Source organism: Mustela lutreola, chromosome 15 (assembly GCF_030435805.1).
Source record: "Mustela lutreola isolate mMusLut2 chromosome 15, mMusLut2.pri, whole genome shotgun sequence".
Taxonomy (NCBI): Eukaryota; Metazoa; Chordata; class Mammalia; order Carnivora; family Mustelidae; genus Mustela; species Mustela lutreola.
In genome coordinates this window covers 53,574,377-53,588,482 of record NC_081304.1, presented here as the reverse complement: position 1 = coordinate 53,588,482, position 14,106 = coordinate 53,574,377, and the positions used below count along the sequence as shown (strand labels likewise).

At 43.2% G+C, this 14,106-nt stretch overlaps 1 protein-coding gene across 1 annotated transcript in view; it reads left to right on the top strand.

Annotated features, from left to right (window-relative positions):
* LOC131815781 (protoheme IX farnesyltransferase, mitochondrial) overlaps nt 1–14,106 on the top strand; it is a 136,930-nt gene that overhangs the window by 39,512 nt on the left and 83,312 nt on the right. The gene's annotated exons all lie outside the window — the stretch shown is intronic.

Here is a 14,106-nt window from a genome sequence, read left to right as displayed (position 1 = left end):
TGATACTGACAGTAGTTGAGAGACTTTTCATGGCTGAAATAAGGTAAAAAGGAAGGGCTTTGGATAAAAAGCTCTGAATTATAGGGTGGGTAGGGCCACAGAAAATTCACAGCCTTTTAAACTCTGAAAGGAAAAACAGATAAAGATTTTTCTGTTTTCCCACTGAATGTGAGATTAATATCTAATCCATCTTTCTCATTCTCCCTTTCTGTGATGTCTCTTTTGTTTGGACTGTGCAGTCTGCCTTGAGCGATAGGAATTGACTTTCATCTTCCCCGTTGAACAAACGTGGTTATTTAAACTCCGTGGCGTGTTCTAGAGACTAAGACCAATGTTAGCAAACACCGGTGATGTGATTCAGAGAACATCCTATGTTAAGAAAAATCAGTATGAGAAATACACTTTTCCTTCGAATGTTATGATTTGTTTGGCTTTGATGTTTTCACCAATGGACAACTCGCATTCATTCGGTGGTCTCTGAAGTCTGTGCCTTGTGGCTTACTCAGATGCTTCAAATTAGCTACTGCACTAGATCAGATCTGTCTAGAGTCTTTGAATAACACGTGGGAAAGAGTCTCCCATGAAATATGTTTTTCATATAAAGCAAATGATCAGCATTACTGAACAATGTCCAAAAGAAAACGCATTTTAAATGTGGAGTCTCTTTTCATGAATTTATATAACCCCAAATAGTTCCTGAATTGCATTTGATTCCCCTTTCTGGAATGATCCATCTAAGTAGAGTGAGTCTGGCTGGCGCTGGTGTCCAGATCCAAAATAACTCTAGGTGCAGTTTTGCCAGCAGACGCAGAGAGAACGATGATGTGAACATGTGTTTGTAGATAGTATTTTGTCATTTACACGCCACATTAGTGGGCCGTTATCTAATTCATTTTATTTATTTTGCTTCTTACGGCATCTCTGTGAGGTGGCATTTATTCCGGCGTCGCAGAGGAATAAAGTGAAGCTTCGGATCACGTGTCTGAGAATGGTCACATTGGGAGCAGAACCCGCGGACCATGGTGGACTTCCAGGTTCACCACGTTCTCCCAGTTGAAATGTCCTGGTCCGGGCACCACTTCAGAACTGGGTTATTCCCCTTCCTTCTACCAGGCTAACTGCCAACATCCTTGCTACCAAGTGCTAAAGGGGAACGTGTCATAGTGGCCTGGTAGTACAGTCATCCGTCATCTGAGTGAAGGTGTTAGAGCACTTGGCCTTCGGAAAGCTAAGTGCTCAATTAACGTTCTCAATACTATTAATGTGAACACGTGGTCTGTGTCTGGCCCATATCCCCCACGCTGTCTGAATCTGATTATCCATCAGCGGTCTGCCGTGAGGGTCTCAAAGCAGAGAATGGGAGGGGAAGATGTGTTTCCCCAGTGGACTGAGAGACTTGAGTTCTACTGCAAACTGTATTGTGTGTGCGCGCATGAATATACACACACAGTTCTTTCGAGTGTGTATTTACCTGTATTGGAATTCTTCACATTTGAAAGTGTGGCTCCCATTTCACAGGTGCTGTGGAATGGTGTACTCAGTTCTGGTAAATCAAAGAAGTGCTGATTGAAATGGTTCACGAATCAGCGATGTTTTAACTGAGACATAATGGAAATAATACCAATTGGGATTTTCGGAGTTATGATTCTTGGCTTGTGTCTCTGGGTAGCATGTCGTGATTAGATCTGGTTTGGGGGACTTGGAGATTTGCCCCCTTCCTGGATGTCTCCATGTTGTTCCAACACGAAATCAAGCTGAGTTTCTTCCCACGTGACCTCTCTTTTCTTTTTTGTTTTCTTTCTTCCTTCCTTTCTTTCTCTCTCTTTCTTTCTAAATATTTATTTTTCAGAGAAAGAGCATGAGCACGAGTGGCAGGCAGAGGCAGAGAGAGAGGGAGAAGCAGACTCCCCACCAAGCACGGAGCCCCATGAGGGACTTGATCTCAGAACCCTGGGATCACGACCCAAACAGAAAGCAGACCCCCAACCGACTGAGTCACCCAGGCGTCTCTCCCTTCCTTCCTTTTTTTGTTTCTTTCTCTCTTTTTCTTTTTCTTTCTTTCCTTCTTTCTTTCTTCTTTCTTTCTTTTGTCTGTCTGTCTTCAGACTGTTTTGCCTTTCCCAATAGTCTGTTCATCTGAATCCCAATAGCCTCTCTGTTTCCTGCTGCGAACTGCAGACTGCCCCCAACCCCATTCTCTAGATTAGGGGGCTCCCCACTGACTGAGGGCTGCTGACATGAATTCAAAGCCGACTGTGTGGCCTGTCCCCTGGAGACTTGTACGTTACCTTATCTTATACGCACTCCCCTTGCCTTCGTGACAAACTGCTTTTAAGGTTTAATACCTGACAAATATTGATGCCTTGATATTTGTACTGTAGAGTTGGAGACCTTTGATGGTTCTGAATTCCCTGCTCAGCTCCCGGACACTTGAAAGGAGCAGGAATAGGACTCAGGGTTTCTGGGACGGACAGTGAGGCAGATTCTTTTCCCCATGCTCTTTAACCCAGACCAGCTTTGGGGAATTCTTTGTGTTGCTATTTCCAGCCCCAAACTGCTTCAGGTGAGCGATTAGACCTTGAAAAGTTGTGTGTAAGTGGTTAAGTAAGTCCTAAAAATTCACATTTTCATGACCACCCAGTTCTGTCTTACTGATTTTCTAAGAAGTTTTAGAAAATATTGTTGGGCAAGGAGGGGAAATTACTTACCTGTGTGATTAATCTTAAAGAAAATTTCGCTGTGTCATTTCCTTTAGATCCTATGCCAGATTTCTCCCGGAAGCAATGATCACGGAGGGAACAAAGAAATTCTAAAGGATCTGAATGATGGAATGTAGAGATAGGATGAAACAAAAGGGAATATTTGGTAGTTAATAAGATTTATGTATACTTGTAATCTAGAGTGTCCTTATGCCTTAAAATTTACAGTGCAGCCTTAAAATATTAAGATAATGTACAGGTTTAGCTTTTATTCCAACTGAGGTTCCTTTTGGACTAGAAGACATTTACCTGCTAGCTTGTAAGAAAGAAAACTAACACTGAAATAAAAATCTGGTAATGTATCTGAGTAACGCCATCCTGGTATTGCTTTTGGCACATGTACGGTCGATGGTCTAGAATGTGCTGTTGTCCACACTGCAGTCGCGAGACAGACCTAGTGACAAGGGTTTACCAGTGTTGTGTGTCATTTTCGCGGGCGGCTTGCCGAAGCTCCGTGCATAAGGGTCCATCCCCTGAAGTTACCGTTGTCCTCTCTTAACTAAAGCTAATTGGGATTAAACCATAAAGATACCTATAGGCCAGATTCTTAGTCCTTGTAAGAATACTCTGGGATTTGAAAATCGGGGTATTAGTGAAGGACAGAAGATGCCGAGCCTGGATTCCCGCCACGATTTTCACTTTCTCTTGAGTGAAGGACCAAGTGAGTGGCAGAAGAGGTTATTTAAAGAAGCGCGCAGTTAACCTTGGACAGTTAGGCAGCCCCCTGATTCAAGGTCTGATGTGTTTTTTTGCAAGAAGGGCAAAGGTCGATAAGTCTTTCAGCAGGTAGATACTCAGCTGTTGCAAATATCTCTAGGGTAAGTAAAGTGAAGTTATAAAAAAAAAAAAAAGTCCTTTTTCATAAGTACTTGTGGAATATTCAGGCTTGAAGACGTGGCCTTTGAAAGACAGGAAAATGTGACTGGACGAGTTCTCACTTGTACAGAATTTTGTTTATTCTGTGTAGCTCAGGTTGAAATCACTGAGGCAGGGGAAGCTGTTGAAATTGTTTACCTGCCTGTTGGAAAGAAAGTTCAATACTCCTGGGACCAGAAAACAAGAGGTCATTAAAGTGGCAGAAAGTGCTGATGCTATATGGTGGTCTTTTCCTGAAAGTTATTTGCAGAAAGACCCTCACGCATTTATTGATGACTTTTGCTAGTGATGGAAAGATCTGTCCTTGCCCTGATGCAGCTCCCAGCTAGTAGAGCAAGACGGACATACAGGTAAGTACAATAAAACTATTAAATATGTTGGTACTGCAGTAGAAACAGGCAGTTCAACGTCCAGAGGAGGGCATAGGGGATGCTCGTTTCTACCTGTGGAGGTCAGGAAGGCTTCACAGAGAAGGCACTGGAGTCTCAGAAGGAAGGTTAGGGGGGGAGGAGTCAAGATGGCGGAGAAGTAGCAAGCTGAGACTGCTTCAGCTAGCCGTAGATCAGCTAGATAGCTTATCTAAAGATTGCAAACACCTGAAAATCCATCGGCAGATCGAAGAGAAGAAGAACAGCAATTCTGGAAACAGAAAAACAACCACTTTCTGAAAGGTAGGACCGGCGGAGAAGTGAATCCAAAGCGACGGGAAGATAGACCCCGGGGGGAGGGGCCGGCTCCCAGCAAGCAGCGGAGCAACCGTGCACAAAATCAGGACTTTTAAAAGTCTGTTCCGCTGAGGGACATCGCTCCAGAGGCTAAACCGGGGCGAAGCCCACGCGGGGTCAGCGTGGCCTCAGGTCCCGCAGGGTCATAGAAGGATCGGGGGTGTCTGAGTGTCGCAGAGCTTGCGGGTATTGGAACGGGAAAGCCGGCTACAGAGACAGAGCCGACAGTAAGCTCGCAGCTCCGTGTTACCTTGAACCGGTCGCAGGCTCGGTGAGCTCGGAGCGCGGCCGGAGGTCAGGCAGACGGGAGTAACTGGGCGCTGTTCTCTGAGGGCGCACTGAGGAGTGGGGCCCTGGGCTCTCGGCTCCTCCGGGCCGGAGACCAGGAGGCCGCCATTTGTATTCCCGTCCTCTGGAACTCTACGGAAAGCGCTCAGGGAACAAAAGCTCCTGAAAGCAAACCCGAGCGGATTACTCACCCCGGCCCCGGGTAAGGGCGGTGTAATTCCGCCTGGGGCAAAGACACTTGAGAATCACTACACCAGGCCCCTCCCCCAGAAGATCAACAAGAAATCCAGCCGAGACCAAGTTCACCTACCAAGGAGTGCGGTTTCAATACCAAGGAGAACAGCAGAATTCCAGAGGAGGAGAAAGCCAAACACGGAACTCATGGCTTTTTTCCTGTGATTTTTTTTAGTCTTGCAGTTAATTTAATTTTTTCTTTTTCATTTTTTTTTTTTTCTCGCCTTCGGGTAAATTTTTTTTTTTTTTAACTGTTACCTTTTTCTTTTTTAACGATTTTTTACTAGTTTATCTAATATATATATTTTTTCTTTTTTACATTTTTCTTAGGTGTTTTCTTTTTTAAAAAATTCTTTTCTTTTCTTTTTTTTTTCTTTTCTTTTTGTTTTTTTTTTTTTCTTTCTTCCTTTTTGAACCTCTTTTTATCCCCTTTCTCCCCACTCACGATTTTGGATCTCTTCTAATTTGGTTAAAGCATATTTTCCTGGGGTTGTTGCCACCCTTTTAGTATTTTACTTGCCCCTTCATTTACACTTATCTGGACAAAATGACAAGACATAAAAATTCAACACAAAAAAAAGAACAAGAGGCAGTACCGAAGGCTAGGGACCTAATCAATACAGACATCGGTAATATGTCAGATCTAGAGTTCAGAATGACAATTCTCAAGGTTCTAGCCGGGCTCGAAAAAGGCATGGAAGATATTAGAGAAACCCTCTCGAGAGATATAAAAGCCCTTTCTGGAGAAATAAAAGAACTAAAATCTAACCAAGGTGAAATCAAAAAAGCTATTAATGAGGTGCAATCAAAAATGGAGGCTCTAACTGCTAGGATAAATGAGGCAGAAGAAAGAATTAGTGATATAGAAGACCAAATGACAGAGAATAAAGAAGCTGAGCAAAAGAGGGACAAACAGCTACTGGACCACGAGGGGAGAATTCGAGAGATAAGTGACACCATAAGACGAAACAACATTAGAATAATTGGGATTCCAGAAGAAGAAGAAAATGAGAGGGGAGCAGAAGGTATACTGGAGAGAATTGTTGGGGAGAATTTCCCCAATATGGCAAAGGGAACGAGCATCAAAATTCAGGAGGTTCAGAGAACGCCCCTCAAAATCAATAAGAATAGGCCCACACCCCGTCACCTAATAGTAAAATTTACAAGTCTCAATGACAAAGAGAAAATCCTGAAAGCAGCCCGGGAAAAGAAGTCTGTAACATACAATGGTAAAAATATTAGATTGGCAGCTGACTTATCCACAGAGACCTGGCAGGCCAGAAAGAGCTGGCATGATATTTTCAGAGCACTAAACGAGAAAAACATGCAGCCAAGAATACTATATCCAGCTAGGCTATCATTGAAAATAGAAGGAGAGATTAAAAGCTTCCAGGACAAACAACAACTGAAAGAATTTGCAAATACCAAACCAGCTCTACAGGAAATATTGAAAGGGGTCCTCTAAGCAAAGAGAGAGCCTACACGTGGTAGATCAGAAAGGAACAGAGACCATATACAGTAACAGTCACCTTACAGGCAATACAATGGCACTAAATTCATATCTCTCAATACTTACCCTGAATGTGAATGGGCTAAATGCCCCTGTCAAAAGACACAGGGTATCAGAATGGATAAAAAAACAAAACCCATCTATATGTTGCCTCCAAGAAACACATTTTAAGCCCGAAGACACCTCCAGATTTAAAGTGAGGGGGTGGAAAAGAATTTACCATGCTAATGGACATCAGAAGAAAGCAGGAGTGGCAATCCTTATATCAGATCAATTAGATTTTAAGCCAAAGACTATAATAAGAGATGAGGAAGGACACTATATCATACTCAAAGGGTCTGTCCAACAAGAAGATTTAACAATTTTAAATATCTATGCCCCTAATGTGGGAGCAGCCAACTATATAAACCAATTAATAACAAAATCAAAGAAACACATCAACAATAATACAATAATAGTAGGGGACTTTAACACTCCCCTCACTGAAATAGACAGGTCATCCAAGCAAAAGATCAGCAAGGAAATAAAGGCCTTAAACGACACACTGGACCAGATGGACATCACAGATATATTCAGAGCATTTCATCCCAAAGCAACAGAATACACATTCTTCTCTAGTGCACATGGAACATTCTCCAGAATAGATCACATCCTCGGTCCTAAATCAGGACTCAACCGGTATCAAAAGATTGGGATCATTCCCTGCATATTTTCAGACCACAATGCTCTAAAGCTAGAACTCAACCACAAAAGGAAGTTTGGAAAGAACCCAAATACATGGAGACTAAACAGTATCCTTCTAAAGAATGAATGGGTCAACCGGGAAATTAAAGAAGAATTGAAAAAAATCATGGAAACAAATGATAATGAAAATACAACGGTTCAAAATCTGTGGGACACAACAAAGGCAGTCCTGAGAGGAAAATATATAGCGGTACAAGCCTTTCTCAAGAAACAAGAAAGGTCTCAGGTACACAACCTATCCCTACACCTAAAGGAGCTGGAGAAAGAACAAGAAAGAAACCCTAAGCCCAGCAGGAGAAGAGAAATCATAAAGATCAGAGCAGAAATCAATGAAATAGAAACCAAAAAAACAATAGAACAAATCAACGAAACTAGGAGCTGGTTCTTTGAAAGAATTAATAAAATTGATAAACCCCTGGCCCGACTTATCAAAAAGAAAAGAGAAAGGACCCAAATAAATAAAATCATGAATGAAAGAGGAGAGATCACAACTAACACCAAAGAAATACAAACTATTATAAGAACATACTATGAGCAACTCTATGGCAATAAATTTGACAATCTGGAAGAAATGGATGCATTCCTAGAAACATATAAACTACCACAACTGAACCAGGAAGAAATAGAAAGCCTGAACAGACCCATAACCAGTAAGGAGATTGAAACAGTCATTAAAAATCTCCAAACAAACAAAAGCCCAGGGCCAGACGGCTTCCCGGGGGAATTCTACGAAACATTTAAAGAAGAACTAATTCCTATTCTCCTGAAACTGTTCCAAAAAATAGAAATGGAAGGAAAACTTCCAAACTCATTTTATGAAGCCAGCATCACCTTGATCCCAAAACCAGACAAGGATCCCACCAAAAAAGAGAGCTATAGACCGATATCCTTGATGAACACAGATGCGAAAATACTCAACAAAATACTAGCCAATAGGATTCAACAGTACATTAAAAAGATTATTCACCACGACCAAGTGGGATTTATTCCAGGGCTGCAAGGTTGGTTCAACATCCGCAAATCAGTCAATGTGATACAACACATCAATAAAAGAAAGAACAAGAACCATATGATACTCTCAATAGATGCTGAAAAAGCATTTGACAAAGTACAGCATCCCTTCCTGATCAAAACTCTTCAAAGTGTAGGGATAGAGGGCACATACCTCAATATCATCAAAGCCATCTATGAAAAACCCACCGCAAATATCATTCTCAATGGAGAAAAACTGAAAGCTTTTCCGCTAAGGTCAGGAACACGGCAGGGATGTCCATTATCACCACTGCTATTCAACATCGTACTAGAGGTCCTAGCCTCAGCAATCAGACAACAAAAGGAAATTAAAGGCATCCAAATCGGCAAAGAAGAAGTCAAATTATCACTCTTCGCAGATGATATGATACTATATGTGGAAAACCCAAAAGACTCCACTCCAAAACTGCTAGAACTTATACAGGAATTCAGTAAAGTGTCAGGATATAAAATCAATGCACAGAAATCAGTTGCATTTCTCTACACCAACAGCAAGACAGAAGAAAGAGATATTAAGGAGTCAATCCCATTTACAATTGCATCCAAAACCATAAGATACCTAGGAATAAACCTAACCAAAGAGACACAGAATCTATACTCAGAAAACTATAAAGTACTCATGAAAGAAATTGAGGAAGACACAAAGAAATGGAAAAATGTTCCATGCTCCTGGATTGGAAGAATAAATATTGTGAAAATGTCTATGCTACCTAAAGCAATCTACACATTTAATGCAATTCCTATCAAAGTACCATCCATCTTTTTCAAAGAAATGGAACAAATAATGCTAAAATTTATATGGAACCAGAAAAGACCTCGAATAGCCAAAGGGATATTGAAAAAGAAAGCCAACGTTGGTGGCATCACAATTCCGGACTTCAAGCTCTATTACAAAGCTGTCATCCTCAAGACAGCGTGGTACTGGCACAAAAACAGACACATAGATCAATGGAACAGAATAGAGAGCCCAGAAATAGACCCTCAACTCTATGGTCAACTAATCTTCGACAAAGCAGGAAAGAATGTCCAATGGAAAAAAGACAGCCTTTTCAATAAATGGTGCTGGGAAAATTGGACAGCCACATGCAGAAAAATGAAATTGGACCATTTCCTTACACCACACACAAAAATAGACTCAAAATGGATGAAGGACCTCAATGTACGAAAGGAATCCATCAAAATCCTTGAGGAGAACACGGGCAGCAACCTCTTCGACCTCTGCCGCAGCAACATCTTCCTAGGAACAACGCAAAAGGCAAGGGAAGCAAGGGAAAAAATGAACTACTGGGATTTCATCAAGATCAAAAGCTTTTGCACAGCAAAGGAAACAGTTAACAAAATCAAAAGACAACTGACAGAATGGGAGAAGATATTTGCAAACGACATATCAGATAAAGGACTAGTGTCCAGAATCTATAAAGAACTTAGCAAATTCAACACCCAAAGAACAAATAATCCAATCAAGAAATGGGCAGAGGACATGAACAGACATTTCTGCAAAGAAGACATCCAGATGGCGAACAGACACATGAAAAAGTGCTCCATATCACTCGGCATCAGGGAAATACAAATCAAAACCACAATGAGATATCACCTCACACCAGTCAGAATGGCTAAAATCAACAAGTCAGGAAATGACAGATGCTGGCGAGGATGCGGAGAAAGGGGAACCCTCCTACACTGTTGGTGGGAATGCAAGCTGGTGCAGCCACTCTGGAAAACAGCATGGAGGTTCCTCAAAATGTTGAAAATAGAACTGCCCTATGACCCAGCAATTGCACTATTGGGTATTTACCCTAAAGATACAAATGTAGTGATCCAAAGGGGCACGTGCACCCGAATGTTTATAGCAGCAATGTCCACAATAGCCAAACTATGGAAAGAACCTAGATGTCCATCAACAGATGAATGGATCAAGAAGATGTGGTATATATACACAATGGAATACTATGCAGCCATCAAAAGAAATGAAATCTTGCCATTTGCAACAACATGGATGGAACTAGAGCGTATCATGCTTAGCGAAATAAGTCAAGCAGAGAAAGACAACTATCATATGATCTCCCTGATATGAGGAAGTGGTGATACAACATGGAGGCTTAAGTCGGTAGAAGAAGAATAAATGAAACAAGATGGGATTGGGAGGGAGACAAACCATAAGTGACTCTTAATCTCACAAAACAAACTGAGGGTTGCCGGGGGGAGGGGGTTTGGGAGAAGGGGTTGGGATTATGGACATTGGGGAGGGCATGTGATTTGGTGAGTGCTGTGAAGTGTGTAAACCTGGTGATTCACAGACCTTTACCCCTGGGGATAAAAATATATGTTTATAAAAAATTAAAAAAAAAAAAATTAAAAAAAAAAAAAAAAAAAAAAAAAAAAAAAGAAGGAAGGTTAGGTGGGTGTTTATCAGGTAGGTATATGTGAGAGGAGAACTTTCCAGGCAGAGAAAACATCAATGAGGAAAGACCCAGCGGATGTGAGATTGTATGAGTAAGAGACCATTTGGGCACCTGCATACTTTACAGTGTAGCAGAAACATAAAGTCCACGGTGCTGGTGATACTACCAGAAATTTGGCTAAAGAAGTTAGGGGGCGGGTCATAAAGGGCCTAGCGTGCCTTGCTAAGCATGCAGAATTACCCTGTAGGTATTGGGCAGCCATCGGTAGGCGTTAATAAGGACATAACACAACCCATGGCTTTCTGTTCTCTAAGGATAGAGAAGACCGTCCTAATGTTGACCACACACTCTGAGTGGCCTGTTTCTTCCCCAGCCTCTCCTCCTTCCACTGCCCACAGCGTAGATCACAGAGTCCGCCTGGATCTCTGCTAAAATGTCATCCAAACAACAAGCATTTCCTGAGCACCTGGTATGTGCCAGGCACTGTGCTGGGCACGCAGATACGTCAGTTCCCTTGTGTTTTGTTTTTGTTTTGTTTTTTTTTTTTTTTACATAGAACAGCAAGAGTTGGGCAATGGGGGCACCTGGGTGGCTCAGTCGGTTAAGTGTCTGCCTTCTGCTCAGGTCATGATCCTGGGGTCCAGGGATCAAGCCCATATCGGGCTCCGTGCTCAGCCAGGAGTCTGCTGATTCCTCTCCCTCTGCCTGCTGCTCCCCTCTCTCATTCTCTCTATTGAATGAATAAATACAATTTTAAAATACTTTAAAAAAAAAAAAGAGTTGCACAATAAATACATTAAGAAGAACGTATAAGGCAGGTACAGGACTATGTAGAAAGGAAAAACAGATCCTGTTTCCAACTGCAACCATTGATCTCAGCTGTCCCATAGTGCCTTGCATATGAAGCTGCTCAATAAATATTTGAACTGGGGGGGGGGGTAAAAACAGTACAACCGTATCAGGGTCCTCACAGACTTCCTGATCACCTGTCGTGCTTTGTACAGTTTCAGGTGGACATCTGGCTGATCCTTTGTAAGCTCAGCCAGCACAGGGAGCTGCTCGGACGGAGTCCAGTAAGGACTGGCAGTCAAGGACAGCCTCAAGGCAGGGTCTGTGTCTGCCCCTTATTCGCCCTGTGACTTTGGACGGTTGACTTAATCTGGCCTGACAGGTGAAGTTGGTGACAAAATGAAATGATAACATTGAGTTCTTAGAGAAGGGTCTGGTCCTCAGTAAGCACGCAGTTAATGTTAATTATTATTCCTATATATTAATAAACATTTGTCGAATGAAGAATGACAGTAGGGGGATTGGCTCTGTTTCCAAGTCGGTTTAGGCATTGTGTAAACAAGCCGGAGGAGAGCCCGCTTCAGGTGACAAAGTGGGTAAGAACCTGAGAGCCTGAGGGGCACCATCATGACAGACGCAGAGTCGAAAGGGGCCACTCGTTGATCAGGTATCCGTCCCAGTGAGGAGAGGACAGGTGGAGGTGATGTCAGACATGGGTGAAGTGCATCCCATGAGGCAGGGAGTCGGGAGAAGGAGTGAGTCTTGGCAAGGAAATAATCATTTAGCTTGGATCTGAGGGCTGGGCTCCAGGTTTGCTGTGCTTTCTCCCAGTGTACGTAGGCGGAGAGGAGTTGAGCCCTTTGTGGATCCCAGCAGATTTTGCAGGGGATGGAGACAACAAGCGTGCGGAGGGCTGCCCCCAGAAAGCTGCTGGTTGGCAGACAGAGGAGGGTGAACAAGTGGGGGCAGGGGAAGCGGTGCAGAGTGAGGGATAGTTGAGAGGACGGGACCTCTGGGGCCGCAGTGGTGTTTTCTGTGATGGGAAAATAGGATACTGAAGCGGAATGAAGGTTGTGGCACAGGAGTACGGATGGGTGAGCTTAGAATAGAACCCGCGTCCTTACCTGTGGGTGCTTCAGCCTCAGCCTCTGCTTGTTTTCCTCTGGCACCCTGCTCTCCCCGCACCAGTGGGGCCTGCTTCCTTGCCAGCCCCCAGCCCCTCGAGAACTCTCCCACCGCACCATCTTGGCAGTCCCTGTGCCCTCTGCCTGCTCCTTCCCTTCTCCTCTCCCGTCCCTCTCTTCTGGCATATTCTTTCTGGTTGTTGTCTATTTCCTAGAATGTCAGCACCTCGAGAGCAGAGACCTGGGTTTATCCATTGTTGGTCCCCTAGAATGTTGTGCCTAGAAAATAGTCTGAAGCACAGTAGGAGCCCAGCATATGAAGGAAACGAATCCGTGAGTCATAACTGTTGCCCGTTGTTTGGTGGGAGAAATAGGCATCAGTCAAAAAAAAAAATCACACAGATGCATGTCCAGTTATAACTGTGGTGAGTGGTGTGCACTGTGGCACCCAGAGGGGACACCTGACCTCTCCAGACGGGAGGAAGGGTCCAGTTTGATGCTGGCTGGAAGACCAGCCTGGAGACCCGTGCATGGCCCTCATTGCTCACTTTTGTTCCTGTCTACAGTTTCCTGCGTGGAGAGGGAGTTCCCTGGGCACGGATCTAGGGATCTAGCCGGGCCTCTCTCCTCTCTCTCTCCTCCCCTTAGGTTACTGAGTTTCTAGGACAGCATTTGCAGGAAGCATCTTGCTGGAAAGTGATTACAGGGAAGCCTTAGAAACGAGGTTTTTTTTTTTTTTTTTTTCTAAAGCCATTCCCTGGTCACAAGGAACTCCTTTCAGTCACCCACAGTGACTTTTTCCATTTTCAGAGACACATGCTCTCGGCTCTCTTCCTCACCTGTTTTAGGGCTGCGTGGTGGTCTTGAATTGGAGCACGGACACAGCAAGGGAGCTGCCGCGTGATTGGTCCAGATCAGTGCAGGCCCAGTGTTGCTGGAACCTTCGCTTCCCCAGTACAAGCTGGACGCTTGGATTCTCATGTGAAATTTCCTGAGTTTTAAGTGTTAAATGTTGTCTCAATAATGACAAAATTTGCCTAGAGCCCACTCCCCATGCCTCCCCCAAACATACACACTCCAGCCATTGAAATAGGATATATAATTTATATAGTATCGTCTACCCAAATTTTTTAAAAAAGAAGATGTACCTTCTGAGAACAGAATTTTTAATGATTACATAACGAAAACGTGATTTTCTCTCCTCATTTTCACCACGCTGAGAAAAGCAAGGCGCAGAATATTTCAGTAGCTTCCTTAGAATGAAGCTGTGGGTGCTGAATTGTACTTTGAGATTTAAGCTGCTGGCTTTCTTGGCCATGTGTGGCTTCTCGAGCAGTACCATGAAGGAGCTCATTATTTTTAAATTAAAAAGGGGGGAGGGGGGCGGGTGGTACAGCTTTAGCATCCAAAAGGTAAAGGCGAGGAAGGTCAAATAAAAATTGCTTCAAGAAACACCTGGAAATCTCAAATTGTGTTTACAATGATTTCTCCACCGATGGCGGGTGTTATGTTTCCGAAAGTGCCATTAATTGTAATAGAGTAACACACGGCCCTTTGTGAAATTTAAGTCCACTGCGTATCAGTACCTTCAAAGACAATAAAAATCCCAGCCTGCATTTATCT